The sequence below is a fragment of the Salvelinus namaycush genome, chromosome 21, assembly GCF_016432855.1.
Source record: "Salvelinus namaycush isolate Seneca chromosome 21, SaNama_1.0, whole genome shotgun sequence".
Classification (NCBI taxonomy): domain Eukaryota; kingdom Metazoa; phylum Chordata; class Actinopteri; order Salmoniformes; family Salmonidae; genus Salvelinus; species Salvelinus namaycush.
In genome coordinates this window covers 19,424-47,326 of record NC_052327.1, presented here as the reverse complement: position 1 = coordinate 47,326, position 27,903 = coordinate 19,424, and the positions used below count along the sequence as shown (strand labels likewise).

The following is a 27,903-nucleotide window of genomic DNA, read 5'->3' as shown; positions in this document are numbered from 1 at the left end:
GGGTAAAAAGTCACAGACAGACAGACAGACAGACAGACAGACAGACAGACAGACAGACAGACAGACAGACAGACAGACAGACAGACAGACACAGAGACAGACACAGAGACAGACACAGAGACAGACACAGAGACAGACAGACAGACAGACAGACAGACAGACAGACAGACAGACTCACTCACTCACTCACTCACTCACTCACTCACTATCCTGACCAACGTTTTTTTTTTTTTTTTTTTTAAGTAAAATGGCGGGAAACGGGGGAACCCACGAAGAGCGCTTCGCCCTACTTTCACTTTGGATGTTTTTTCTTTCTTTTTTCTTTCCTTGACAACGGGAGGAATGTGTTGCACCGTTCCCGGAGGTACTGCAATACCGGGTCGATGCGTGGAGCGGACGGAGCAAGCCCCATTTCCGACTCCCTGTTCGAAAAATCCATTTAATATGTAGTCCCCCGATGGGGGACGTATCAGATATTAAACTGATAAGAACAGATTTTTTTTTTTTTTTTTTTTTTTGGAAAAAGAATTTTATTTACATTTCTCATTGAAATACAATTACATAATCAGTGCATTACATAACATCGATTCATAAAAACAGTATCCAAAAATAGTGTAACAATATAACAATAGCAAAACTACTCAAAAAAATGCAGTTCTGCAGAACCTGACCAGTATTATTACATTCAAGTTTAACTTGCCTCTAACAATCTCCAAAAAACAATACAAAGAATTCTATAAATACAAACATATACATATACCAAAGTGAATTCTGAATAAACCTCAGTGTATATCAAATATGTACAAAGGCTTAGCCTACATTTCAATTGGCTCTAAAAACATTTACAGTGAAGGGTAAATCCCTTTCCATTTCTGTTTCACTGATACAATGCCCCACTTATCTATTTCGAATTGTATTCTTTTCCAAATGTCCTGTTTTATAAATTCAACTAATCCCGTCGGTGACCACTTGAGGGTGTCATTTACCGCACCACATCTGGCCTCCCAAAGTTTGGTCTTGATAAGGGACACCAGAGTCACTAATGCTAATAATTGCACCCTTTCCACATTTTTTAGTTCAAGTTTTGCTACCCCTTCATAATCAATGTTTTTTAAAATCTCAAAACATAGTTTAATTTTTCTCCAAACTAATTTGGCAAAAGAACATTCCCATAAAACATGGGGAACTGTTTCAATTGCAAAACAATTGTCCCTGGGACAAAATTTATTCAGGGTCAAATTATGATCATATAATGTTGATCGGACCGGAAGACGTCTGTGTAAAACAAGCCAATTAAAATCTTTCAGTCTGTTGTCTAAACCTTTTAATTGTGTCCGTAGCCAGGTGGAAGGCGATATTGGTAATCGGTCTCTAGGACTACAATTTTCTATTAATTTCTTGTATAGCAATCTGTGGTTGATTACGTTTTCTTTTACTTTGCAGACAGGGGTTTTCTTTGCCCATTCCACTATTTTCTTAAAATGTAATGGGATACTTTCAGCTTTTGGCTTACTATTATCCCATTCCACCATGAACCTTAACGGTACAGACAGCCAGAATTTGATTAAAATATGACATTTGTGTACAGAAGACGGCAAAATACAACAAACGTTTGAATAGAACAACGCATCTAGTTTGAGAGGAATATGAGGGAAATCCCTTCCACCAGCCTCTATAGGCTGGTACATCCGATCTCTACGGATGTACTCATATCCCCCCCAAAAGAAATTAAACAGTGCCCGTATGAAAGTTTTTCTGAGAGACACCGGCATGGGAAACACATAGGCAAGGTGAAGTAATGAAGGCAGAATGTCCGCCTTCAGCACTAACACCTTCCCACTAAAGGATAGTCGCCTCACTTTCCACAGTCCCAATCTTTTATTAAGTGATACTAGTTTTTCTTTCCAATTAAACATGTCATCTTTAATTTCATTTCCGAATGATATGCCGAGCACTACCATTGGTCCTGTGCACACAGTCAAACCACATAACTGATCAGTTCTCCATTTCCACTGTCCCATATATTTTATTTCTGTTTTATTCTTGTTTATCTTTGACCCAGAGGCAACAGAGAATTCATCAATGACTTTGATAGACTCTTTCAAGCTCAGGTCGTCCTGTAAATATAAAACTGTGTCGTCCGCATATTGCGAAATTTTTAGAATATCCCCTCCGGGTAAACGGATGCCTTTGATGTTGTAATTTGTCCTAATTGCGCATGCGAAAGGTTCGATATATAAAACATACAATAGAGCAGATAGAGGGTCCCCCTGTCTGACACCTCGTAATTGCTTGATAACAGTTCCAATATTCCCATTAATATTTACCCTGCTACCCACATTACTATAAAGAATTTTTACCCATTTCATAAAATTATTTCCAAACCCAAATTTTCCCATAACTCTAAATAAAAACTCATGGCTTACCATGTCAAAGGCTTTTTCCTGGTCCAAATTCACAGTAATAGCTGGCAAGTGCCTTTCCTCTAAATATGCTTGAACGTCTCTGTGCAATTGCAAGTTCCAGGTTATTTTTCTCCCCACCACACCGCATGTTTGGTCTAAACCAACAACATATGCCATGGCAGATGATAGGCGATTAGTTATGGCTTTGCTTAATAATTTATAGTCAACACACAACATTGTTAAAGGTCTCCAATTTGCTAATGTCTTGGGGTCTCCCTTTTTGTAAAGTAGAGAGATTACCCCCTCGCACATCGAACCTCCCATATGCTCCAAACCAAATATATCTCTAAACACTTCCAACAGATGACATCCAATTAAATCCCAAAAAACGATGTAAAACTCTTTAGAGAGCCCATCCACTCCTGGTACTTTGTTATCTTTCATGCTCTTCAGTGCCATATAAATTTCATCTAATTTCAATTCCCCTTCTAATTGGTCTCTAGTATCGAATGGTATCTGCACATCCACGCATTTTAAAAATTTAGTCCCCTTCTCATAATCAATTGTTTGTTTTTGAAATAGCTGAGAAAAGTGATGTGTAGCGACACCAAGCATGCCATCTCCATCCTCAACCATCTCCCCATCTTGGTCCAATAAAGCCGAAATAGTCCTCCTCTTTCCCCGTGATTTAATTTGTTTGAAAAAATATGCAGAGCACTTCTCATCATTTTCCCATTTATCCTGCTGACTTTTAAACATGAAGTCTCGAGCTTTCTTTTCAAAAAAAGCATGCTGCTTTTTCTGTAGGATACATAATTTGTCTTTATCTAATCCACCACCATTCAAATTACCTTGGATGTGTAGATCTTTTAGTTCATTCTGCAATTCATAAAAATCTTTGTGGGTATTACGTACTTTGTCTTTGCAGAAATTCTGAATAAAAATCTTGATTCTTAATTTTGTGCTCTCCCACCACTCTATGACAGTAGAATAAAACGGTTTCATAGTTACACAGCCCTGGAAAAAAGACCTAAATCTTGTCTCAAAAGTTGTGTCATGTAAAATGCCGTTATTAATTTTCCAATACCCTTTTCCAAATTCAATTGTTTTTAATTCTACTGTCACAGACAGGCAGCTGTGGTCTGAATAGAATACCGGAGTGACGCGCGCAGAGGACACACCGAGTCCACGAGGAGCAAACAGATAATCTATTCGGCTCCTCGCGCCCCTGCTGTTTTCCCAAGTGAAACCTGTATCATCCGCGTGCTCCACTCTATAAGTATCAACCAAATTATATTTACCTATTAAACTTTTTACAAGATGCCCTCCTAGATTACCTCGGTCGTATGATACATTAAAATCTCCCCCATAAACACCTGTCTGTTTGTCATAAAAATAGCGTCTAGGTCGTTAAGCATTTCCCTCCTTTCCTTGGGTGTCGATGGTGCATACACGTTAATAAATCTAAAACATTTACCCCTCCAATCGATATCTACTATTAAAACCCTCCCGTGTACAGCCGAAAAACTTCCTACTATTTTTAAATCCCTGTTCCCACATAGCACACCAACCCCTGTAGAATGCACCCCGCCGACACTCCACCTCGACTCTCCCTGAACCCATTCCCGCGTAAACCTCTCCACGTCATTTTGATCTTTTAAATGTACTTCTTGTAAAAAACACACAGAGAAGCAAATGGAGGACAAATGGGAAAAAACAGTCGCCCTTTTAACTGGGTTCCTAAGCCCTCTAACATTTATGGTAGCTAGGTTTAAAAAAGACGACATGGGATAAGGAGGGAAACGGACAACTATCTAAAATATGACATTTTTCCATACTCACTTTAAATACCTCTCCTCGTTAGGAGGCCTATCCGGGAAACGGTGGTCTCCAGCGGGAGGACTGTCCACAAAGCTCGTGGTCGGGAAAACCCTTTCCTCCTGCTCCCCCTCCATCTGTGTGGGTGCTGGAACACCGCTGGGTGCCAGACCGCTGCTGTCGATGGAGCTGCCTGGCAGGGAAAGCAGAGTCTCCTCTGCGCTGCCCGGGTTTCCCTCGCCTTTCTCCTCAGACCTCCCGCTTTCCAAACAACTGAAGCGGTTTCCCCCCAGAGCGGACTTCTCCGTCGCCTCCATGCTGATGAGTGGGGAAACAGGGCTCATCTGCTTCCTCTTCCCCGAGCACTTCCTCCTCTCTCTCACCGTTGTCCAGCTCTCCTGAGCCGAGGGCGCGGTGGGCTCTCTCTTCTCCCCCTCCACTTGCTTGTTCCAACTCGCGTCGGTCTCTCCGCTCTCCTCGTGGGATGATGATGGCGTCTCACTCCCGCTCTCCTCAGACCCTCGCAGTTCTCTCTCCATCACCAGCTCCTCCACCACCTCCTCAATGGCGCGTAGTTCCAATCCTTCTCCCTCGTCTGGTCTTTTCCCGCTCTCTGGTCTTTTGTCGCTCTCCGCTCTTTTCCCGCTCACCGCTCTGGCGTAAGAGGGGGCTGCCTTCGGGCAGTGACGGAACAGGTGGTCCTCTGAGTTGCACAGACTACAGCGCTTGGGCACGGTGCAATCCCTCATTATATGGCCCAGAGTCCCACAGTTTCTGCACCTCGTCTGGGTGCAGGCATCGGCGAGGTGCCCGTACGTGCTACACTTCCTGCAGAAACGAGGCTGACCAGCATACATAAGGTAGCCCCTGTCTGCTCCGATGGAAAAGGAAGCGGGTGGATGGCGGTAGCCATCATGGCCGCTCTCGTCCTCCTTTAGCAGCACACGAAACTGCCTCTTCCCTGTCCAGATGCCAAGGGCGTCCTTAATGTCTCTCACTCCTGGCAAGATGGTCACGTATCGGCTGAGGTAGCACACTAATGTTTCTTCTGTGACCCAGGGGTTGAACATGTGCACCGTTAGCACCCTCATGTTATGCCTGCACAGGGACTCCACTTGAAAAACACTGAGGGCGGGTGCTGTCGCGTTCGCGCGGAAAAGCCCTCTCACCTCCTCCAGCCTGGTGATGGTGTAGAAAGACACGTCGTAAAACTTCTCCGGTGTGTTCTGTTGCAGGCAGTGCACGTCGTCTGCTGTCAGGCGTAGCGGTCCAAAAAGAACTTCCTTCCCAAAACGAAATCTCTCCATCAAACTATCATTTCCGGTCCATTGAAAACGCAGCGTGTTCTTCAGTCCAGCGGCTGCTGACTGTGATGTGGCCGATGTCGACATCGCACCTCCTTGTGGATCCCGCGGGTACTTCTCGCGATCTTTTTCTTGATCTTAGCCAAAAGGCCGAGAAGCGATAACCCACAAATGGAACCCTGCACCCGCCGGGCACCCGGGGGTCTCGGCAGACTTTGGCGGTTCGGCAAAAGGTGGCTCCTCCTCCTCTCCCCCCCACCCCCCCACCCACCCACCCACCCAACCACCCAACCAACCAACCAACCTTTCCCTGGCGACAGACAGACAGACAGACAGACAGACAGACAGACAGACAGACAGACAGACAGACAGACAGACAGACATGCGGGTGTTTGTTTTTTTTGAAGTCGCCAATGCGTCTTTAAGTCACTAGCTCTTTGAACTCAATTGCCCTTAGCGACAACTTGGAGTGGAAAAATACACCGGTCAGTCCGATTGAAGTCAAACGCATGAGCAAAAAGTGTCTCGGCGGTGGGTGGGCGTCATCATCTCTGTCAATTTCTCTTGAAACAAGCTATACCGAGCTCTGCCAGAAGCAAAGCCCTTCCAAAAATACTTTGAACTCATAAGTGTTCCTCTCCACGGAAGTCTTTAGTAAAAGGCGAAAGGCTTGTGCGTAATGAAGAGAAACCAGAGTCGTATGGAAGTCAGAGGTCGGGGCCCGAGACACACTCTGTGCACTACTAGGCTGGGATCTCTCGGGTGGGTGGTCACCCAACCCACTCTGACAACTTTTCCACGGCTGTGTGTGGGTAAAAAGTCACAGACAGACAGACAGACAGACAGACAGACAGACAGACAGACAGACAGACAGACAGACAGACAGACAGACACAGAGACAGACACAGAGACAGACACAGAGACAGACACAGAGACAGACACAGAGACAGACACAGAGACAGACAGACAGACAGACAGACAGACTCACTCACTCACTCACTCACTCACTCACTCACTATCCTGACCAACGTTTTTTTTTTTTTTTTTTTTTTTTAAGTAAAATGGCGGGAAACGGGGGAACCCACGAAGAGCGCTTCGCCCTACTTTCACTTTGGATGTTTTTTCTTTCTTTTTTCTTTCCTTGACAACGGGAGGAATGTGTTGCACCGTTCCCGGAGGTACTGCAATACCGGGTCGATGCGTGGAGCGGACGGAGCAAGCCCCATTTCCGACTCCCTGTTCGAAAAATCCATTTAATATGTAGTCCCCCGATGGGGGACGTATCAGATATTAAACTGATAAGAACAGATTTTTTTTTTATTTTTTTTTTTTATTATTTTATATAAAAAATATAAAATATTTATTTATTATTTTCCAGAAACCAACAAAAATCTTCCATTTTTACATAACTTCAAATTATACTTCTCTAACCATCAACACTAAAACTCTATCCACAATTTAAACAATAACCAATACCAAAACCAAAAACATCTAGGGGAGCTGACTCCCTCCCCCCCTCACTCCCATCTCCTGGCGTTCCAACTCCTCCAGAGATTCTAACGAGGAAAAGGAAGAACGAAAAGCGGAAGCCCCCGAAGGTCCTGCCACCTCTCCCTCCCCCCCATCTCTCCCCCTCCCACTGTCCACAGGCTCCCCCTTTTTCTTCTTCTTTTTCTTTTGAGTAGGAGCCAAAAAACCACTTTTCTCCCTTGCCCTATCCCTCTCCACATACAAACCCTGCTTCCTCATCTCCTCCCCAAACACCCTATCATATCTAACAAGCTCCATCCTATAATCCCTATTCCCCATCATCCTAACCTCCATCTTACACATCTCCAAATTCCGACTAGTTTCCTCCTTCCCCCAATTATCTATCGACCTTTTCCCTTTCTCCATCTCCAACATTTTCCCATATACTAGCCTTTTTTGCTCCTCCACCCTCCTCTCTTCTACCCTACCTTCCTCTATCCCCTTCCCCTTCCTTTTCCCTCCTTTTCCCTCCTCTTCCCCCTCCACCTCTCCTTCTGTCCCTGCCCTACCCTCCTGATCCCTAGACAAAAACTTTTCCCTAACCACCTTCTCAAATTCTCTCTTCACCCTCTCAAATTCCCCCTCCCTCCAACCCTTTACCGGCCCCTTCTTCTCTATCCTCTCCCTCATCATTCGAAGGAGTTCCTCTTTCCTTCCCATGTCCAACTCCTCCACTTCTACTTCCTTCCTCTCCTCTCCCTTTGTCCCATCCCCCTCTCCTTCCATCTCGCCCTCCTCCCCTTCTATCCCTTCCACCCCTACCTTATCCTCCTCCTTGAAAAAACCCCCCTTCCTCATCATATCTTCATGTTTCTTCTCTAAATTTTCACGCCACCTCTTAAACTTCCCTGCCTCCATACCCTCCATATCCCTAGCCTTTTTGTGTAAATTTTTAGCCTCTTGAGCTTTTTCCCCCTCCCTCCATCCCCCTGGCCCTTTCTCTTCCTCCAGCTCCAACAGTCCCCCAAACACTACTCTTTTAATCTGCTCAATCCTTTTTCTCATAGTTTTTTCCTCCTCTATCCTATCTTCTTCCTCCTCCTCATCCTCCTCTTCTTCCATCTCCTCCTCCTCCTCCTCCCCTCCCTCTGCCCCCTCCACTTTCTCCTCTACTCTGGCCCCCTCCATCCCGACCATCACTCCTTCTTCCCCGACCACTTCTCCTTCCATCTCAACCTCCTCTTCTTCTGCCCCAGCCACCTCTCCCCAGGCCATCACTCCTTCTGTCCCGACCACATCCCCTTCCATTCCGTCCACCACCCCTTCTGTCCCGGCCTCCCCTCCTTCTGTCCCGGCCTCCCCTCCTTCTGTCCCGGCCACCACTCCTTCTGTCCCGGCCACCACTCCTTCTGTCCCATCCTCCACTCCTTCTGTCCCAACCATCACTCCTTCTGTCTCGTTCCTCTTCTTCTCTTTCTCCTCTTCTCTCTCTGACTCCTTTGGTACAGTTCCTTCCTCTCTGCCACCACCTTCTGCGCGCTCCTCTCCTCTTCTACCCCCATCCCCCGCTCTCGCTCCCCCCCCAGCTGCAGACGCGTATGACCTGTGCCTAGCCGGGCAGTCTCGCCACAGGTGCTCCACCGAGCCACACCCATGACATGCCTTAGGCTCACTGCAATCCCTTGCCTCATGTTCACTCGACCCACAGTACCTGCACTTTCTTACGCTGCACGAGGCAAGGGTATGACCATAGGCCATACAACGCCTGCAATACGGGGGCTGACGTGCGTAATGCAACGTCCCCCTGTCAGCCCCCAGGGAGAACATCGCCGGAGGATGGAGGTAACCACCTTCCCCCCTTGGGTCCTCCCTGAGGAGAGCCTGAAAACCTCTCCTCCCCGTCCAGAAACCTAAAGAGTCCCTGAGGAGCCTGGCTGAGGATACCCTATCCATCCACCTCCCCAGGAAGGCCCTCACCTCTTCGTCCTTGACATGTGGGTTGTACATCGTAACCGTTACTACCCTGAAACAATTCCTTGCCAGGCTTGTAACGGCATAAAAGCACAACGGCCTTTCTCTTTCCAGTTCCTTTGCTCTCTTCATGATCTCGTCATGTTTCTCTTCTGTAAAAAACGTTACATCGAAACCCCTCTCCAGCGGGTTATCCTGAAAGCAGAGGACCTCCTTCACTGTCAACTTCAGGATTCCCATCAAAATGGTTTTACCAAAAGCCTCTCTCCCAACTGGCTCAACTTCCTTTTGCCTCCATGTAAAACGCAAAGTGTTAGCTAATCCAATACCCGGGATCACCCTTTTTTCCATTTTCTCCATACCTAATCCTCAATTAAGAAGAAAACCAAAAACAACAAATTTTCCTCCCTCCGGGCTTCCCTCGACCTTCTGACTCAGCGAGCTCTGGGGCACCTCGGTACCAAGCTTGATGTGAGCCAAAAGGCCGAGAAGCGATAACCCACAAATGGAACCCTGCACCCGCCGGGCACCCGGGGGTCTCGGCAGACTTTGGCGGTTCGGCAAAAGGTGGCTCCTCCTCCTCTCCCCCCCACCCACCCAACCACCCAACCAACCAACCAACCTTTCCCTGGCGACAGACAGACAGACAGACAGACAGACAGACAGACAGACAGACAGACAGACAGACAGACAGACAGACAGACAGACATGCGGGTGTTTTTTTTTTTTGAAGTCGCCAATGCGTCTTTAAGTCACTAGCTCTTTGAACTCAATTGCCCTTAGCGACAACTTGGAGTGGAAAAATACACCGGTCAGTCCGATTGAAGTCAAACGCATGAGCAAAAAGTGTCTCGGCGGTGGGTGGGCGTCATCATCTCTGTCAATTTCTCTTGAAACAAGCTATACCGAGCTCTGCCAGAAGCAAAGCCCTTCCAAAAATACTTTGAACTCATAAGTGTTCCTCTCCACGGAAGTCTTTAGTAAAAGGCGAAAGGCTTGTGCGTAATGAAGAGAAACCAGAGTCGTATGGAAGTCAGAGGTCGGGGCCCGAGACACACTCTGTGCACTACTAGGCTGGGATCTCGCGGGTGGGTGGTCACCCAACCCACTCTGACAACTTTTCCAGGGCTGTGTGTGGGTAAAAAGTCACAGACAGACAGACAGACAGACAGACAGACAGACAGACAGACAGACACAGAGACAGACAGACAGACAGACAGACAGACAGACAGACAGACAGACAGACAGACAGACAGACAGACAGACAGACAGACAGACAGACTAACTCACTCACTCACTATCCTGACCAACGTTTTTTTTTTTTTTTTTTTTTTTTAAGTAAAATGGCGGGAAACGGGGGAACCCACGAAGAGCGCTTCGCCCTACTTTCACTTTGGATGTTTTTTCTTTCTTTTTTCTTTCCTTGACAACGGGAGGAATGTGTTGCACCGTTCCCGGAGGTACTGCAATACCGGGTCGATGCGTGGAGCGGACGGAGCAAGCCCCATTTCCGACTCCCTGTTCGAAAAATCCATTTAATATGTAGTCCCCCGATGGGGGACGTATCAGATATTAAACTGATAAGAACAGATTTTTTTTTTTTTTTTTTTTATTACAAAAATTTACAATTTACAGTGACATTTTTTTTTCCATCAACACTTTTGCATTCCTATACAAGTTTTACACATCCCCAAACTCTCTTACAGAAGTCCTCTCCGTGCACGTATTTGTCCATTTCAATCACCTTTCTTAACTTCCATAAAAACAAATAGAAGGCATCTGCTGGTACCGTTTTGTCTTTCTCCTTTTTAATACAAACATTCCTTTTTTCCCACAGTACCAGCTTCCCCAAACTTATAATACCCCACACGGCTCTGAACTTTTCCTTTGGCAGTGTTAGGATCTCCTCTCCATACACTATATTCTTACCATTCAAAATTATTTTATTACAGACCATGTTAATAACGGGTGCACACTTTCCCCAGAAATCTCTTGCAAAAACACACTCCCAGAATACATGCGTTACTGTTTCACTTTTTTTGCACCTGGGGCACTCTGCGTTCACCGCGCAGTTGTGCCTATACATCCTTTCCTTTACAGCCAACCTATTTAAAGCACACAGCCATCCCAAATCCTTACACTCGTTATCCATCCATTTTGGTTGTATCCCCTCCCAATTAACTACTTTCAGGTCAGCCTCATATCTCTGCTCCCAATTTTCCCTTATAATTTCGTACATTTTCCTGTGGTCCAATAAGACCTCTCTTTCGATTTCCTTTATGTGTATTTTCAAAAATGATATGGCCTGTACGTAATACTTAGGTTTAACCTCTGCATTCGGAACCCTGTTGTCCCAAGGTAACATCCCTCTTAAAGTGGACCCGAACCACAACCTGACAAAAAAAAAGGATTTGTGTTGTATTCCTTTCAACAAGGTTTTACACATCTGACTGAGGAAAAGACAATCCAGTTTCACCGACAGACACGGGATGTCCCTCCCTCCCTTTGACACCTTCCCATACATCATCTCTCTCTTTACACTTTCATATGAGCCGCCCCATATAAATGAAAATATCAACCTTGTCACGACAATTTTGCTCCTGGCATTGATTGGGAACACCAGCGCCAGGTAGATTAAGGTTGGTAATATAACTGTTTTTATTACCATAATCTTTCCACTGATCGTTAGCCTTCTGCTTTTCCACATATTGAGTTTCACCTTTACTTTTTCAATCTTTCCTTCCCAATTTTCCTTTATCCCGTCCTCTTGAAAGAAGTACACCCCTAATATTTTCAGCCCATCTTTACAGACAGTTATGCCTCCCTTGCCCTCTGTTCTCCCTTCCCAGGCACCGCAGTACATCATAGAGGACTTCCCCAAATTAACTTTTGACCCCACTGCTTCTCCATAAGTTTTCAACAGTACTATCGCCCTATCTATCGCTCGGTCAGAACCTAGAAACAGAGTGGTGTCATCTGCGTACTGGGCAATTTTAACCCTTTCTCCGTTACTCCCTGGGATATGCACCCCGTCTATACCTGTATCGTTCCTCATCAAATTCGCTAGCGGTTCAGCAAATAATACGTACAGTAGTGGTGACAATGGGCACCCCTGTCTCACCCCACCTTCTTGTAGAACCGGTTTGCTGAGAAACCCGTTGATTTGTACTCTACTGTATGCCTTATTGTACATTGTCTTAACCCAATTAACCAGAGTCTTACCACAATTCATTCTTTCTAGAGTTGAGAACAGGAAGTCGTGACTAACCCTATCGAACGCCTTCTCCTGATCGACGTTCAACACACACAACGGTAGGTTCCTGTCCTTGGCCCAAACGATCACGTCTCTGGTTAACTGTAGGTTGTTTGTTGCAGACCTATTCTTAACCCCACATGTCTGGTCCTCATTAACCAGGCTAGGCATCACCTCTTTCAGCCTATTTGTTATTACCTTCCCAAAAATTTTACTGTCCACATTTAGCAAGGTAATGGGCCTCCAATTTTTTAACATCTCTTTTTCTCCCTTCTTGTAAATTAAACTTATTACCCCGGACCTCATAGATTCTGGCATCATCCCCAAAACCAAGATCTCTTTATACACCTCCAGTAAATCCTCACCCAGGATACCCCAGAAACAACAATAAAATTCTTTTGGTAATCCGTCACTCCCAGGTGTTTTATCGGCCTTCAGAGATTTCATTGCCTCCTCTATTTCCTTTTTGGATACCTCCCTTTCTAAATGTGTCCTTTCTTCATTGTTTAGTTTTTTGCTTATACTATTTAATAATTCCTCCATTCTTGCTTTATCCACTTCTCTCTTCTTAAACAAAGCTTGGTAAAACTCCTGAGCGTGCGTCATTAAATCTTCTTTTTTGGTGACTTTCCCCCTACCTGTTTCTAATTCGGTAATTACAGATTTTCTTTGTTTTTCTTTAATACACTGGAAAAAGAACGTTGAACATTTTTCATCTTGTTCTTTTTCTGTTATTTTGGCCAAGAACGTAAAGTTCTTGACCTTTGTTTCAATGTTGTGTTCTATTTTCTTTTGAATGTTTCTGAATTCTTCCCCACACACCTGCTTACCCTCATTTATTTCAGAATGTATGGCCTGTAATTTGTCTTGCAGTTCTTTCTCAAGATGCCTTTCTTCCTGTTTTTTCCTTTTACTATAAATTTGACAAAACAACTTTATTTTGGTTTTTACCGCCTCCCACCATTCAGCTGTGTTTTTAAATGCCCATTTCATATCCCTCCATGAATTATAAAAGGACGTAAACTCATCTCTAAATTCCGCACCTTCTAGCACCTTTGTGTTTAATTTCCAAAATCCTCTTCCTATCTCCTCCCCTTTAATTTCACAAGACACCCCAATTGTGTCGTGATCTGAGAACCAATTTGGATATATGGAGAAACTCCAGCTTTGGGTGGTCTTGGTTACAAACAGGTAATCTAATCTTTTGCTTGCTCCTCTTGAGTTTCTCCATGTATGCCCTATACCTTTCTTATTATGTCTCCTGTATGTGTCTGCCAAGTTATAATCACACAAAACATTTTTTAAATATTGTGCAGTAAAATCATATTCCCCCTCTAAGTCTGTGTTGAAGTCCCCCCCCATTATCACCATGCGGTTTGTGCACAGAACATTCGGTAAGTGCTTAAAAAAATCTAACCTTTCCCCTTTTACTGCAGGAGCGTACACGTTTACTAGGCGCAGCTTGTTGTTGTTCAGCCTGCCGTCTACGTATACGAGCCTCCCTGGAATAATAATGATTTCCTCCTCGATTACAAACCCAGTATCCTTAAATATTATCCCTACCCCATCTGAGTGCACGTTGCCTATGCTCCATACTGACGCACCTGCCTTCCATTCCTTGCTGAACCTTTTGATGTCCTCTGCGTTCTTTAGGTGACACTCCTGAAGGAAGCACACCTGGAAGTCCAGTGCCTTTAAAGAAAAAAACAAAGATGTCCTCTTGACAGTGTCTCTCAATCCCCTGGCATTAACTGACAGGACATTAAACATCATTTTCTTTTATGTTCCGTCTCTTTGCCCCTTGGTCCGAACCAGTGTTGTTGACTCCAAGTTTTCCCCCATATAGCCACTCAGGAATTCCAGCTGGGGAGCCCCGCTGCCCTCGCTATCCTCCTCTGATGGTATACCCAACGACAAAAGTGGAGGCTCTCCCGCTGAGGGCGACTCAGAACCTGGAGCTCCTTGCTCTCCCGGCTCCAGAACGTAGAACCTGTTGGGTGTCACTATTAATTGTTTTTTTGCCTCTTTGTCCGGCCTCTTCCCTGATACTTTCCTTTTTGCTGTTTTCTTCCCCTCGGTCCAATCCATCTCTTTATCCTCTTCTGTTTCACCCCACTGTACTCTCCTCTCCACCGGGGTATCTGATGTTATTATCCCCTGTGACGACTCCTCTGTTACCACCTGTTCTGGTTGGGCCGAAGTTCCTGCCACCGGATTCTCTAAAACGTAGGGCCCCGCCACCTCTCTTGGGGCCGTTCCCGGAGAAGCCTCCGGAAGAGGCTTCGGGAGGTTCTCAGGTACGGGTGCATGGTCTCTCTGAATATCGTCCATTACCCCCTCAAAGTTTTGCAGTGCACCCGCGTAAGTTTTTTCTCTGGCAGGGCAGTCCTTGAACATGTGCTCCAATGAATCACACAGATTGCACGATTTGGGTTTTTTACAATCCCTTGCCTGATGATCCGTCTCCGAACAGTTTCTACAAAAAGTGTTCGGGCACATCGCTGCAATGTGGCCCTCTTCTCCGCATCTTCTACATGTTTTGGGCTGTCCATAGAAGTAGAGGTACCCCTTTACACCGCCAATGTAGAAAGACGCTGGGGGATGTTCGATTCCTCCCGCCCGTGTTCTAAACCGGACAGCATATTTTCTCTTCCCATTCCACATACCATCATAATCCATTTCTTTTGTACCAACCCCCAATACGTCACAGTATTTACCTAGGAAGGATCGTATATCCTGCTCTTTTACATACGGGTTCTGCATGCAGACTGTTATGGTCCTTACCCGACTTGCAAACAGAGGCTCCACATTGAAGTTGGAGATCGGTGTTTCGTCCTTGTGTTCCAGGCACTTGCTCCAAGCTTCTTGACACAGGTAATCCCCCGTGAAGGTGACCTCGAAAGCATTCCGAGCCGGAAAATCCCTGTAGCAGTAAATTCGTTCCGTCGTTACTCCCAGAAATTCAAAGATGACTTCCTTTGCGAAACTCCTTCTTCCAATAACGAACTGTATTCCATCCATTTCTTTCCCGATAAACCGGATTGTATTCAATAGTCGCGCCGCAGGGGCCGACGTAAATTCTCCCGTCGCCATCACCTTCTCCTTCCTTTCGCCGATCAAACTGCGGTCATGCCACACACTTGATTTAGCCAAAAGGCCGAGAAGCGATAACCCACAAATGGAACCCTGCACCCGCCGGGCACCCGGGGGTCTCGGCAGACTTTGGCGGTTCGGCAAAAGGTGGCTCCTCCTCCTCTCCCCCCCACCCCCCCACCCCCCCACCCAACCAACCAACCAACCAACCAACCAACCAACCAACCAACCAACCAACCTTTCCCTGGCGACAGACAGACAGACAGACAGACATGCGGGTGTTTTTTTTTTTTTGAAGTCGCCAATGCGTCTTTAAGTCACTAGCTCTTTGAACTCAATTGCCCTTAGCGACAACTTGGAGTGGAAAAATACACCGGTCAGTCCGATTGAAGTCAAACGCATGAGCAAAAAGTGTCTCGGCGGTGGGTGGGTGGGCGTCATCATCTCTGTCAATTTCTCTTGAAACAAGCTATACCGAGCTCTGCCAGAAGCAAAGCCCTTCCAAAAATACTTTGAACTCATAAGTGTTCCTCTCCACGGAAGTCTTTAGTAAAAGGCGAAAGGCTTGTGCGTAATGAAGAGAAACCAGAGTCGTATGGAAGTCAGAGGTCGGGGCCCGAGACACACTCTGTGCACTACTAGGCTGGGATCTCGCGGGTGGGTGGTCACCCAACCCACTCTGACAACTTTTCCAGGGCTGTGTGTGGGTAAAAAGTCACAGACAGACAGACAGACAGACAGACAGACAGACAGACAGACAGACAGACAGACACAGAGACAGACAGACAGACAGACAGACTAACTCACTCACTCACTATCCTGACCAACGTTTTTTTTTTTTAAGTAAAATGGCGGGAAACGGGGGAACCCACGAAGAGCGCTTCGCCCTACTTTCACTTTGGATGTTTTTTCTTTCTTTTTTCTTTCCTTGACAACGGGAGGAATGTGTTGCACCGTTCCCGGAGGTACTGCAATACCGGGTCGATGCGTGGAGCGGACGGAGCAAGCCCCATTTCCGACTCCCTGTTCGAAAAATCCATTTAATATGTAGTCCCCCGATGGGGGACGTATCAGATATTAAACTGATAAGAACAGATTTTTTTTTATTTTTTATTTTATTAAACCAAACCATTCATTTTAAACATTCCACATTTTCCAACATACTGTACATTTCAAGACACGGCTAACAATAAACCGAGACATGGAAATAACAACAGTAAATACACTTTGTCCCAACCACTGCAACAGGCCTTTTACTCATAAAGGTACTTCCAGCGTTCCTTAGAAGCATGGAAGCCGTATCTGTCCACATCGAAATCATACCTTTTCCTCAGATCAGCTCTAACCCTACTAACCACTCCACCCACTCCCCAGTCCACATTGGATTTAATCAAAACCACCCTTGAATCCCACAGAGCCGTCTTCCCCAAGGAAATCAGTAGCCAAATTAAAAAGGATCCCCTCCCGCTCCTGATCCCCAAACCCCGCCCCAGCATAACTGCATCAAAAGATAGAATCCCCAGTACCTGGAAGAAAGAGCCCAAATCTCCCCAAACCCTCCTGGCAAAGGAACACTCCCAAAAAGTGTGATGAAGCGTCTCCTCGCCTTCACACCCCTCCCTTGGGCATACCTTGACCTTTGACAGGCCGTGCCTGTAAAGGACCTCCCTAACTGGCAGACGCCTATGTACACATAACCAATTTAGATCCTTTAACCTGTTAGAGAGACCCTTCTGCTGAATCGCCCGCCACACTACCGGCCCCACCCCATAGACACCGACAGGACCCCGCTTAGCCACCAAGGTCCTATATAAAGCCCTGTGGTCCATGCAGAGCAGACCCTCCTGGCACTCAGTGTGCCTTCTGCTCCACTTCACTGCATGTTGGAAATGAGCCGGGAGGGTTTCCGCCTTAGGTCGGGAGTTGTCCCAGGCTACCAACCTTCGCAGAGGGAAAGATAGCCAAAACAAACCAAAAGCCTTGAAGCCATGGTTGCAAGGGTTAACCAGATTATTACATATCGAAGAAAAGAAAATAGTGTCCAACTTCAGAGGGAGGTCAGGAACTCCCCTTCCCCCCTCCTCCACTGATTGCACCATCCAGTCCCTTTTTACATACTCATAGCCTCCCCAAACAAAAGAAAAAACGGTTCGCACTAAATCCTTCCTGTAACGAGGAGGCAAAGGAAAAACATAGGCCAAATAAACCAAAGACGGAAGAATGTCTGCTTTAATGACCAGAACCCGTCCACTCATAGAGAGTCTACGAGCTTTCCACAGGCCCACCCTGGTGCGCACTTTCGCGATCCTCTTTCCCCAGTTGATGCCCTCACTACCTGTCACTTCAAAATCCACTCCCAGGACCCTCATAGGCCCCGAGCATAGCGGGAGGCCACTGAGGCCTTCCTCTCTCCCAGCCCACGGTCCAAAAAACTTAACTGAGGATTTCCCCAGGTTGACCCTAGCCCCAGATGCCTGTTCGAAATCCCCCAGGACCTCCACCGCCCTGGCGACACTCCCCTCGGATGTCAGAAACAGAGTCATGTCGTCCGCATACTGGGAGATCTTGACCTCTGAAGAGCCCCTGCCAGGGGGCCGAAGGCCCATAATACGTGCGTCTGCCCGGAAAGCTGCTGCTAGAGGCTCCATGTACAACACAAAGAGAAGTGGAGACAAAGGGCAGCCTTGACGTACCCCAGTCTGCTGAGGAACCACCTCTCCTACATGCCCATTTACTAAAACCCTACTTCCCACTGCAGTATATAGAATCCCCACCCACCTCAAGAACCCAGCCCCAAAACCCATCCTTTCCAAGACTGAAAAAAGAAACCCATGGTGCACCTTATCGAAAGCTTTTTCCATATCTAAACCCACCAACATGAGGTGCACCCCTCTGTCCTGGGCCCAAGCAATACAATCTCTCACCAGACTCAGGTTCCAATGTATGGACCTCCCCTCCACCCCACAGGTCTGGTCCTCATGTATGACATGGGGCAGAACCTTCCTTAGGCGGCCCGCTAGGACACGGGCTACCACCTTATAATCTACACACAATAGCGTAATGGGCCTGTAATTCCCCAGGTTATCCCTTTCCCCTTTCTTGAAAAGCAGCGTCAAAACTCCCTCCCTCATTGAAGACCCCAGGAGCCCTGAATCATACACCGCTTTAATTACCGAAAGAAAATCTCTACCCAAAATCTCCCAAAAGGTAACATAAAACTCCCGAGGAAGCCCATCGTAACCTGGCACCTTGTTGCTTGGTAGACCCCGCAGAGCAGCCTCAACCTCCGCAAGCTCGAAAGGGCGGTCGAGATCAGAGGCTGCCTCCGGGGGAACCTTTTTCCTCAAAAAACCCAAAAAAACACGCTCTTTCGAACCATCTATGTCCTTCTCCCTGAAAGATTCTTGGTAGAAAGAGGACGCTGCTTCCACCATCCCCTTTGGGTCAGAAACCATCCCCCCCCCTTCTGTTCTCAACTGAGCAATCACTGCTTTGGCACGGGCGGCTTTAATCTGTTTAAAAAAATATGAGCTGCTAGCCTCACCAAACTCAAACTTGTCTCTTTGACACCTAAAGAGAAAGTCCCTGGCCTTCCCCTGAAAATACAGCCCCAACTTACTTTTTAAAACCTCCATCCTCTCCACATCCCTGCCCTCACCCTTATTCTCAGCTGACACCAAGACAGTCAGCTCCCTCTGAAGCCGCTGAAAAACCTCCCTATCTGCTCGGGCCTTAGCAACACAGTGCGAAATGGCCAGGGTGCGCACATTGCGCTTTACGCACTCCCACCATTCAACTAGGGAACCAAAAAAAGGCTTGAGGTCCCCCCAAATCTCATAATGGGAAATAAAAGCCTCCCTAAAAGAAAGATCCTCCAAAATTTTGGAGTTTAGTTTCCAAAAACCTCTGCCAAATATTGGCACGTCTACCGAGAACACTACCTTGACTTGGCAATGGTCAGAAAACCAGACCGGAGACACAGTGACTTGTGATATTGGCACAGATACAGGTAAAAAAATAAAATCTATACGACTACGGGAACCCCTTGAGTTTGCCCATGTCATACCCTCCCCATTGGGGTCGCAGACTCTGAAAGAGTCCCTGAAAGAAAAATCTTTAACCACAGAAACCAAATAGGGTAGGCTAAAATCCCCAGTGCCTTCGAAAGAGACATTGAAATCCCCACCCAAAACCACAGTTCGGTTAGTAACGCAAACATCTGGCAGAGCCAGAAAAAGATCTTTTCTACCTCGAGGTTCAGCAGGTGCATAAATGTTAATAAAACGAAACTTCGCTCCCCTCCAGTCTGCATCAACAACTAAAACCCTCCCCTCTATTACAGAAAAAGAACCCACCACACAAAAATCCCTATCCCCAAACAAAATCCCCACCCCAGAGGAGTGAACCCCCCCTATCCCCCATCTGGACTCTCCCTTCGCCCACCCCCTTGAAAACACAGAAATATCCCCCATGTCCCTTAAATGAACCTCTTGTAAAAAACAAACCTGGAAGGAGATACAGGAAAGGTACTGAAACACCCCTCCTCTCTTCCCCATATCCCTTAATCCCCTTACATTTACTGTCACTACTGTAAAAGAAGTCATAAAAAGAAGAAATAACTAAACGAGATCACCCATACATACAGTCTGTCAGATAGGAACCTCCCCCATCCCGAAGTCACTCACCCCTTCCAGGTATTTTTCACTGTTCGGCGTGCCTGGCGCCAAGAAAGAGCGTTCAGGGCTGGAAAAGTCCACACAGGTTGATACCTGTCCACTGACCTGCGATGCTTCCCCAGGACTGGAAGACTGGTCTCCCCCGGACAGTACCTGTGCACAGTCCAATGAAGCCTCCTCAGGATTGGTGTCCATCTCCGAGGTGCCTGTCCCAGGAAGCGCAGGAACCAAACAGGGTCCGTGGACCTGCTCCCCAGACCCCCCCACCGAGGCTTCAGAGGCCGCCGACTCAGGAACCTTCAAAACAACTGGATCCTGGGTCTTAGCCCCCACATCTGACCCTTCATCCCCAGTATCAGGGTTCAGCACTGTAAACCGGTTGGAGGTGGGCACCTCTGGCCTCCTATGCATTTCCACCACCACCCTTTCAGTTACCCTCCTCCTTTTCTTTCTTTTCCCTTTGTATACCTTCCCGGACTCTCCATTATCTGAAGATGCCGATCCAGTTGACCCGCCTGCCGAAGACGACCTCATCTTCCGCGTAGGGGTTCGGGAAGCCGAATCCTCTGACATCTCACTCAGCAGACTCTCCTCCCAAGCTCCCGTCAGCAGCTCCATCTCCTCCTCAGTCCCCTTCAGACGGATCTCCTTTTCTGCACTTTCCCCTGGGGCTTTCGCCACCCTCGCTGCCGCCTCTCGAATTTCCTCAAGAACCTCTTCTATTGGCCTGAGGGGATGGCCCGCAGCACCTTCCTCGTTGCCATGGCCGGCTGCCTCCGCATAGGTCCGTTGTCTATTTGGACAGTCTTTGTACAAATGGCCCTCCTTCCCACAGCCATTGCACACTCGAGCCTCCCTGCAGTTGGCTGCCCCATGACCTGGTTTCCCACAGTTTCTGCACTTCAGTAGATTGCATCCCGTGGCCAAATGACCGAAGCTACGGCAGTGTCTACAAAAACTTGGTTGGCCTGAATAAAACAGGTACCCCCGGTCCGCTCCAATGGAGAAATAGGCTGGTGGGTGAACCAACTTATCGGCTCCTTCCGGATCTCTGTTCAGTGCGACACGGAACTGTCTCCTCCCTGACCAGATTCCATACTCGTCCCGTAAGTACCGCACCCCGGGACTCACTTTACCAAACCGGCCTAGAAAAGCCCCAATGCTGTCATCCCCCACGTAGGGGTTGTAAATGTGCACGGTGATGATCTTTAAATCCAGCCGGCACAAGGGGAGAACCTGAAAGTTTGAGAAAGGCTCACTGGCTGCCTTCTCTTTGCAAGTATCCAAACACCGCCTGTACAAAGCCTCGCTGTTTAGAGACAGGTCGTAGCCCTCCGCCGCCATATTCCGCTGCAAGCAGTAAACGTGCCCTGGGTCCACCTTTAACCCTTTAATGATCATCGTCCTGATGAACCATTCTCTATTCCCAATTTGCTGGCCCTTGTTCTTCCAAGCGAACTGCAAAGTATTGCGCAGTCCAGCCCCTCTGGCTGACTGTTGATCCTGCCCTCCGGCCATCGGCTTTTAACTCAGCGGGCTCTGGGGCACCTCAGTACCGAGCTTGACCTGAGCCAAAAGGCCGAGAAGCGATAACCCACAAATGGAACCCTGCACCCGCCGGGCACCCGGGGGTCTCGGCAGACTTTGGCGGTTCGGCAAAAGGTGGCTCCTCCTCCTCTCCCCCCCACCCCCCCACCCCCCCACCCACCCACCCACCCCCCACCCACCCACCCAACCAACCAACCAACCAACCTTTCCCTGGCGACAGACAGACAGACAGACAGACAGACAGACAGACAGACAGACAGACAGACATGCGGGTGTTTTTTTTTTTTTGAAGTCGCCAATGCGTCTTTAAGTCACTAGCTCTTTGAACTCAATTGCCCTTAGCGACAACTTGGAGTGGAAAAATACACCGGTCGGTCAGTCCGATTGAAGTCAAACGCATGAGCAAAAAGTGTCTCGGCGGTGGGTGGGCGTCATCATCTCTGTCAATTTCTCTTGAAACAAGCTATACCGAGCTCTGCCAGAAGCAAAGCCCTTCCAAAAATACTTTGAACTCATAAGTGTTCCTCTCCACGGAAGTCTTTAGTAAAAGGCGAAAGGCTTGTGCGTAATGAAGAGAAACCAGAGTCGTATGGAAGTCAGAGGTCGGGGCCCGAGACACACTCTGTGCACTACTAGGCTGGGATCTCGCGGGTGGGTGGTCACCCAACCCACTCTGACAACTTTTCCAGGGCTGTGTGTGGGTAAAAAGTCACAGACAGACAGACAGACAGACAGACAGACAGACAGACAGACAGAACAGACAGACACAGAGACAGACAGACAGACAGACAGACAGACAGACAGACTAACTCACTCACTCACTATCCTGACCAACGTTTTTTTTTTTTAAGTAAAATGGCGGGAAACGGGGGAACCCACGAAGAGCGCTTCGCCCTACTTTCACTTTGGATGTTTTTTCTTTCTTTTTTCTTTCCTTGACAACGGGAGGAATGTGTTGCACCGTTCCCGGAGGTACTGCAATACCGGGTCGATGCGTGGAGCGGACGGAGCAAGCCCCATTTCCGACTCCCTGTTCGAAAAATCCATTTAATATGTAGTCCCCCGATGGGGGACGTATCAGATATTAAACTGATAAGAACAGATTTTTTTTTATTTTTTATTTTATTAAACCAAACCATTCATTTTAAACATTCCACATTTTCCAACATACTGTACATTTCAAGACACGGCTAACAATAAACCGAGACATGGAAATAACAACAGTAAATACACTTTGTCCCAACCACTGCAACAGGCCTTTTACTCATAAAGGTACTTCCAGCGTTCCTTAGAAGCATGGAAGCCGTATCTGTCCACATCGAAATCATACCTTTTCCTCAGATCAGCTCTAACCCTACTAACCACTCCACCCACTCCCCAGTCCACATTGGATTTAATCAAAACCACCCTTGAATCCCACAGAGCCGTCTTCCCCAAGGAAATCAGTAGCCAAATTAAAAAGGATCCCCTCCCGCTCCTGATCCCCAAACCCCGCCCCAGCATAACTGCATCAAAAGATAGAATCCCCAGTACCTGGAAGAAAGAGCCCAAATCTCCCCAAACCCTCCTGGCAAAGGAACACTCCCAAAAAGTGTGATGAAGCGTCTCCTCGCCTTCACACCCCTCCCTTGGGCATACCTTGACCTTTGACAGGCCGTGCCTGTAAAGGACCTCCCTAACTGGCAGACGCCTATGTACACATAACCAATTTAGATCCTTTAACCTGTTAGAGAGACCCTTCTGCTGAATCGCCCGCCACACTACCGGCCCCACCCCATAGACACCGACAGGACCCCGCTTAGCCACCAAGGTCCTATATAAAGCCCTGTGGTCCATGCAGAGCAGACCCTCCTGGCACTCAGTGTGCCTTCTGCTCCACTTCACTGCATGTTGGAAATGAGCCGGGAGGGTTTCCGCCTTAGGTCGGGAGTTGTCCCAGGCTACCAACCTTCGCAGAGGGAAAGATAGCCAAAACAAACCAAAAGCCTTGAAGCCATGGTTGCAAGGGTTAACCAGATTATTACATATCGAAGAAAAGAAAATAGTGTCCAACTTCAGAGGGAGGTCAGGAACTCCCCTTCCCCCCTCCTCCACTGATTGCACCATCCAGTCCCTTTTTACATACTCATAGCCTCCCCAAACAAAAGAAAAAACGGTTCGCACTAAATCCTTCCTGTAACGAGGAGGCAAAGGAAAAACATAGGCCAAATAAACCAAAGACGGAAGAATGTCTGCTTTAATGACCAGAACCCGTCCACTCATAGAGAGTCTACGAGCTTTCCACAGGCCCACCCTGGTGCGCACTTTCGCGATCCTCTTTCCCCAGTTGATGCCCTCACTACCTGTCACTTCAAAATCCACTCCCAGGACCCTCATAGGCCCCGAGCATAGCGGGAGGCCACTGAGGCCTTCCTCTCTCCCAGCCCACGGTCCAAAAAACTTAACTGAGGATTTCCCCAGGTTGACCCTAGCCCCAGATGCCTGTTCGAAATCCCCCAGGACCTCCACCGCCCTGGCGACACTCCCCTCGGATGTCAGAAACAGAGTCATGTCGTCCGCATACTGGGAGATCTTGACCTCTGAAGAGCCCCTGCCAGGGGGCCGAAGGCCCATAATACGTGCGTCTGCCCGGAAAGCTGCTGCTAGAGGCTCCATGTACAACACAAAGAGAAGTGGAGACAAAGGGCAGCCTTGACGTACCCCAGTCTGCTGAGGAACCACCTCTCCTACATGCCCATTTACTAAAACCCTACTTCCCACTGCAGTATATAGAATCCCCACCCACCTCAAGAACCCAGCCCCAAAACCCATCCTTTCCAAGACTGAAAAAAGAAACCCATGGTGCACCTTATCGAAAGCTTTTTCCATATCTAAACCCACCAACATGAGGTGCACCCCTCTGTCCTGGGCCCAAGCAATACAATCTCTCACCAGACTCAGGTTCCAATGTATGGACCTCCCCTCCACCCCACAGGTCTGGTCCTCATGTATGACATGGGGCAGAACCTTCCTTAGGCGGCCCGCTAGGACACGGGCTACCACCTTATAATCTACACACAATAGCGTAATGGGCCTGTAATTCCCCAGGTTATCCCTTTCCCCTTTCTTGAAAAGCAGCGTCAAAACTCCCTCCCTCATTGAAGACCCCAGGAGCCCTGAATCATACACCGCTTTAATTACCGAAAGAAAATCTCTACCCAAAATCTCCCAAAAGGTAACATAAAACTCCCGAGGAAGCCCATCGTAACCTGGCACCTTGTTGCTTGGTAGACCCCGCAGAGCAGCCTCAACCTCCGCAAGCTCGAAAGGGCGGTCGAGATCAGAGGCTGCCTCCGGGGGAACCTTTTTCCTCAAAAAACCCAAAAAAACACGCTCTTTCGAACCATCTATGTCCTTCTCCCTGAAAGATTCTTGGTAGAAAGAGGACGCTGCTTCCACCATCCCCTTTGGGTCAGAAACCATCCCCCCCCCTTCTGTTCTCAACTGAGCAATCACTGCTTTGGCACGGGCGGCTTTAATCTGTTTAAAAAAATATGAGCTGCTAGCCTCACCAAACTCAAACTTGTCTCTTTGACACCTAAAGAGAAAGTCCCTGGCCTTCCCCTGAAAATACAGCCCCAACTTACTTTTTAAAACCTCCATCCTCTCCACATCCCTGCCCTCACCCTTATTCTCAGCTGACACCAAGACAGTCAGCTCCCTCTGAAGCCGCTGAAAAACCTCCCTATCTGCTCGGGCCTTAGCAACACAGTGCGAAATGGCCAGGGTGCGCACATTGCGCTTTACGCACTCCCACCATTCAACTAGGGAACCAAAAAAAGGCTTGAGGTCCCCCCAAATCTCATAATGGGAAATAAAAGCCTCCCTAAAAGAAAGATCCTCCAAAATTTTGGAGTTTAGTTTCCAAAAACCTCTGCCAAATATTGGCACGTCTACCGAGAACACTACCTTGACTTGGCAATGGTCAGAAAACCAGACCGGAGACACAGTGACTTGTGATATTGGCACAGATACAGGTAAAAAAATAAAATCTATACGACTACGGGAACCCCTTGAGTTTGCCCATGTCATACCCTCCCCATTGGGGTCGCAGACTCTGAAAGAGTCCCTGAAAGAAAAATCTTTAACCACAGAAACCAAATAGGGTAGGCTAAAATCCCCAGTGCCTTCGAAAGAGACATTGAAATCCCCACCCAAAACCACAGTTCGGTTAGTAACGCAAACATCTGGCAGAGCCAGAAAAAGATCTTTTCTACCTCGAGGTTCAGCAGGTGCATAAATGTTAATAAAACGAAACTTCGCTCCCCTCCAGTCTGCATCAACAACTAAAACCCTCCCCTCTATTACAGAAAAAGAACCCACCACACAAAAATCCCTATCCCCAAACAAAATCCCCACCCCAGAGGAGTGAACCCCCCCTATCCCCCATCTGGACTCTCCCTTCGCCCACCCCCTTGAAAACACAGAAATATCCCCCATGTCCCTTAAATGAACCTCTTGTAAAAAACAAACCTGGAAGGAGATACAGGAAAGGTACTGAAACACCCCTCCTCTCTTCCCCATATCCCTTAATCCCCTTACATTTACTGTCACTACTGTAAAAGAAGTCATAAAAAGAAGAAATAACTAAACGAGATCACCCATACATACAGTCTGTCAGATAGGAACCTCCCCCATCCCGAAGTCACTCACCCCTTCCAGGTATTTTTCACTGTTCGGCGTGCCTGGCGCCAAGAAAGAGCGTTCAGGGCTGGAAAAGTCCACACAGGTTGATACCTGTCCACTGACCTGCGATGCTTCCCCAGGACTGGAAGACTGGTCTCCCCCGGACAGTACCTGTGCACAGTCCAATGAAGCCTCCTCAGGATTGGTGTCCATCTCCGAGGTGCCTGTCCCAGGAAGCGCAGGAACCAAACAGGGTCCGTGGACCTGCTCCCCAGACCCCCCCACCGAGGCTTCAGAGGCCGCCGACTCAGGAACCTTCAAAACAACTGGATCCTGGGTCTTAGCCCCCACATCTGACCCTTCATCCCCAGTATCAGGGTTCAGCACTGTAAACCGGTTGGAGGTGGGCACCTCTGGCCTCCTATGCATTTCCACCACCACCCTTTCAGTTACCCTCCTCCTTTTCTTTCTTTTCCCTTTGTATACCTTCCCGGACTCTCCATTATCTGAAGATGCCGATCCAGTTGACCCGCCTGCCGAAGACGACCTCATCTTCCGCGTAGGGGTTCGGGAAGCCGAATCCTCTGACATCTCACTCAGCAGACTCTCCTCCCAAGCTCCCGTCAGCAGCTCCATCTCCTCCTCAGTCCCCTTCAGACGGATCTCCTTTTCTGCACTTTCCCCTGGGGCTTTCGCCACCCTCGCTGCCGCCTCTCGAATTTCCTCAAGAACCTCTTCTATTGGCCTGAGGGGATGGCCCGCAGCACCTTCCTCGTTGCCATGGCCGGCTGCCTCCGCATAGGTCCGTTGTCTATTTGGACAGTCTTTGTACAAATGGCCCTCCTTCCCACAGCCATTGCACACTCGAGCCTCCCTGCAGTTGGCTGCCCCATGACCTGGTTTCCCACAGTTTCTGCACTTCAGTAGATTGCATCCCGTGGCCAAATGACCGAAGCTACGGCAGTGTCTACAAAAACTTGGTTGGCCTGAATAAAACAGGTACCCCCGGTCCGCTCCAATGGAGAAATAGGCTGGTGGGTGAACCAACTTATCGGCTCCTTCCGGATCTCTGTTCAGTGCGACACGGAACTGTCTCCTCCCTGACCAGATTCCATACTCGTCCCGTAAGTACCGCACCCCGGGACTCACTTTACCAAACCGGCCTAGAAAAGCCCCAATGCTGTCATCCCCCACGTAGGGGTTGTAAATGTGCACGGTGATGATCTTTAAATCCAGCCGGCACAAGGGGAGAACCTGAAAGTTTGAGAAAGGCTCACTGGCTGCCTTCTCTTTGCAAGTATCCAAACACCGCCTGTACAAAGCCTCGCTGTTTAGAGACAGGTCGTAGCCCTCCGCCGCCATATTCCGCTGCAAGCAGTAAACGTGCCCTGGGTCCACCTTTAACCCTTTAATGATCATCGTCCTGATGAACCATTCTCTATTCCCAATTTGCTGGCCCTTGTTCTTCCAAGCGAACTGCAAAGTATTGCGCAGTCCAGCCCCTCTGGCTGACTGTTGATCCTGCCCTCCGGCCATCGGCTTTTAACTCAGCGGGCTCTGGGGCACCTCAGTACCGAGCTTGACCTGAGCCAAAAGGCCGAGAAGCGATAACCCACAAATGGAACCCTGCACCCGCCGGGCACCCGGGGGTCTCGGCAGACTTTGGCGGTTCGGCAAAAGGTGGCTCCTCCTCCTCTCCC

At 48.0% G+C, this 27,903-nt stretch overlaps 9 non-coding genes across 9 annotated transcripts; all 9 read right to left on the bottom strand.

The window, feature by feature from the left end:
- Positions 1-342: 342 nt before the first annotated feature.
- LOC120066909 lies at positions 343-529 on the bottom strand. The gene has a single exon (XR_005478881.1). It is a non-coding gene; the product is annotated as a U2 spliceosomal RNA (small nuclear RNA).
- A 5,580-nt stretch (positions 530-6,109) lies between these two features.
- On the bottom strand, positions 6,110-6,226 carry LOC120066829. Its single transcript, XR_005478811.1, has one exon. It is a non-coding gene; the product is annotated as a U5 spliceosomal RNA (small nuclear RNA).
- A 457-nt stretch (positions 6,227-6,683) lies between these two features.
- On the bottom strand, positions 6,684-6,880 carry LOC120066912. The gene has a single exon (XR_005478883.1). It is a non-coding gene; the product is annotated as a U2 spliceosomal RNA (small nuclear RNA).
- Positions 6,881-9,876: 2,996 nt separating this feature from the next.
- Positions 9,877-9,993, bottom strand: LOC120066828. The gene has a single exon (XR_005478810.1). It is a non-coding gene; the product is annotated as a U5 spliceosomal RNA (small nuclear RNA).
- A 413-nt stretch (positions 9,994-10,406) lies between these two features.
- On the bottom strand, positions 10,407-10,594 carry LOC120066917. Its single transcript, XR_005478885.1, has one exon. It is a non-coding gene; the product is annotated as a U2 spliceosomal RNA (small nuclear RNA).
- A 5,197-nt stretch (positions 10,595-15,791) lies between these two features.
- LOC120066827 lies at positions 15,792-15,908 on the bottom strand. The gene has a single exon (XR_005478809.1). It is a non-coding gene; the product is annotated as a U5 spliceosomal RNA (small nuclear RNA).
- Positions 15,909-16,257: 349 nt separating this feature from the next.
- Positions 16,258-16,450, bottom strand: LOC120066923. Its single transcript, XR_005478889.1, has one exon. It is a non-coding gene; the product is annotated as a U2 spliceosomal RNA (small nuclear RNA).
- Positions 16,451-22,009: 5,559 nt separating this feature from the next.
- Positions 22,010-22,126, bottom strand: LOC120066826. Its single transcript, XR_005478808.1, has one exon. It is a non-coding gene; the product is annotated as a U5 spliceosomal RNA (small nuclear RNA).
- A 362-nt stretch (positions 22,127-22,488) lies between these two features.
- LOC120066922 lies at positions 22,489-22,681 on the bottom strand. Its single transcript, XR_005478888.1, has one exon. It is a non-coding gene; the product is annotated as a U2 spliceosomal RNA (small nuclear RNA).
- Positions 22,682-27,903: the final 5,222 nt, after the last annotated feature.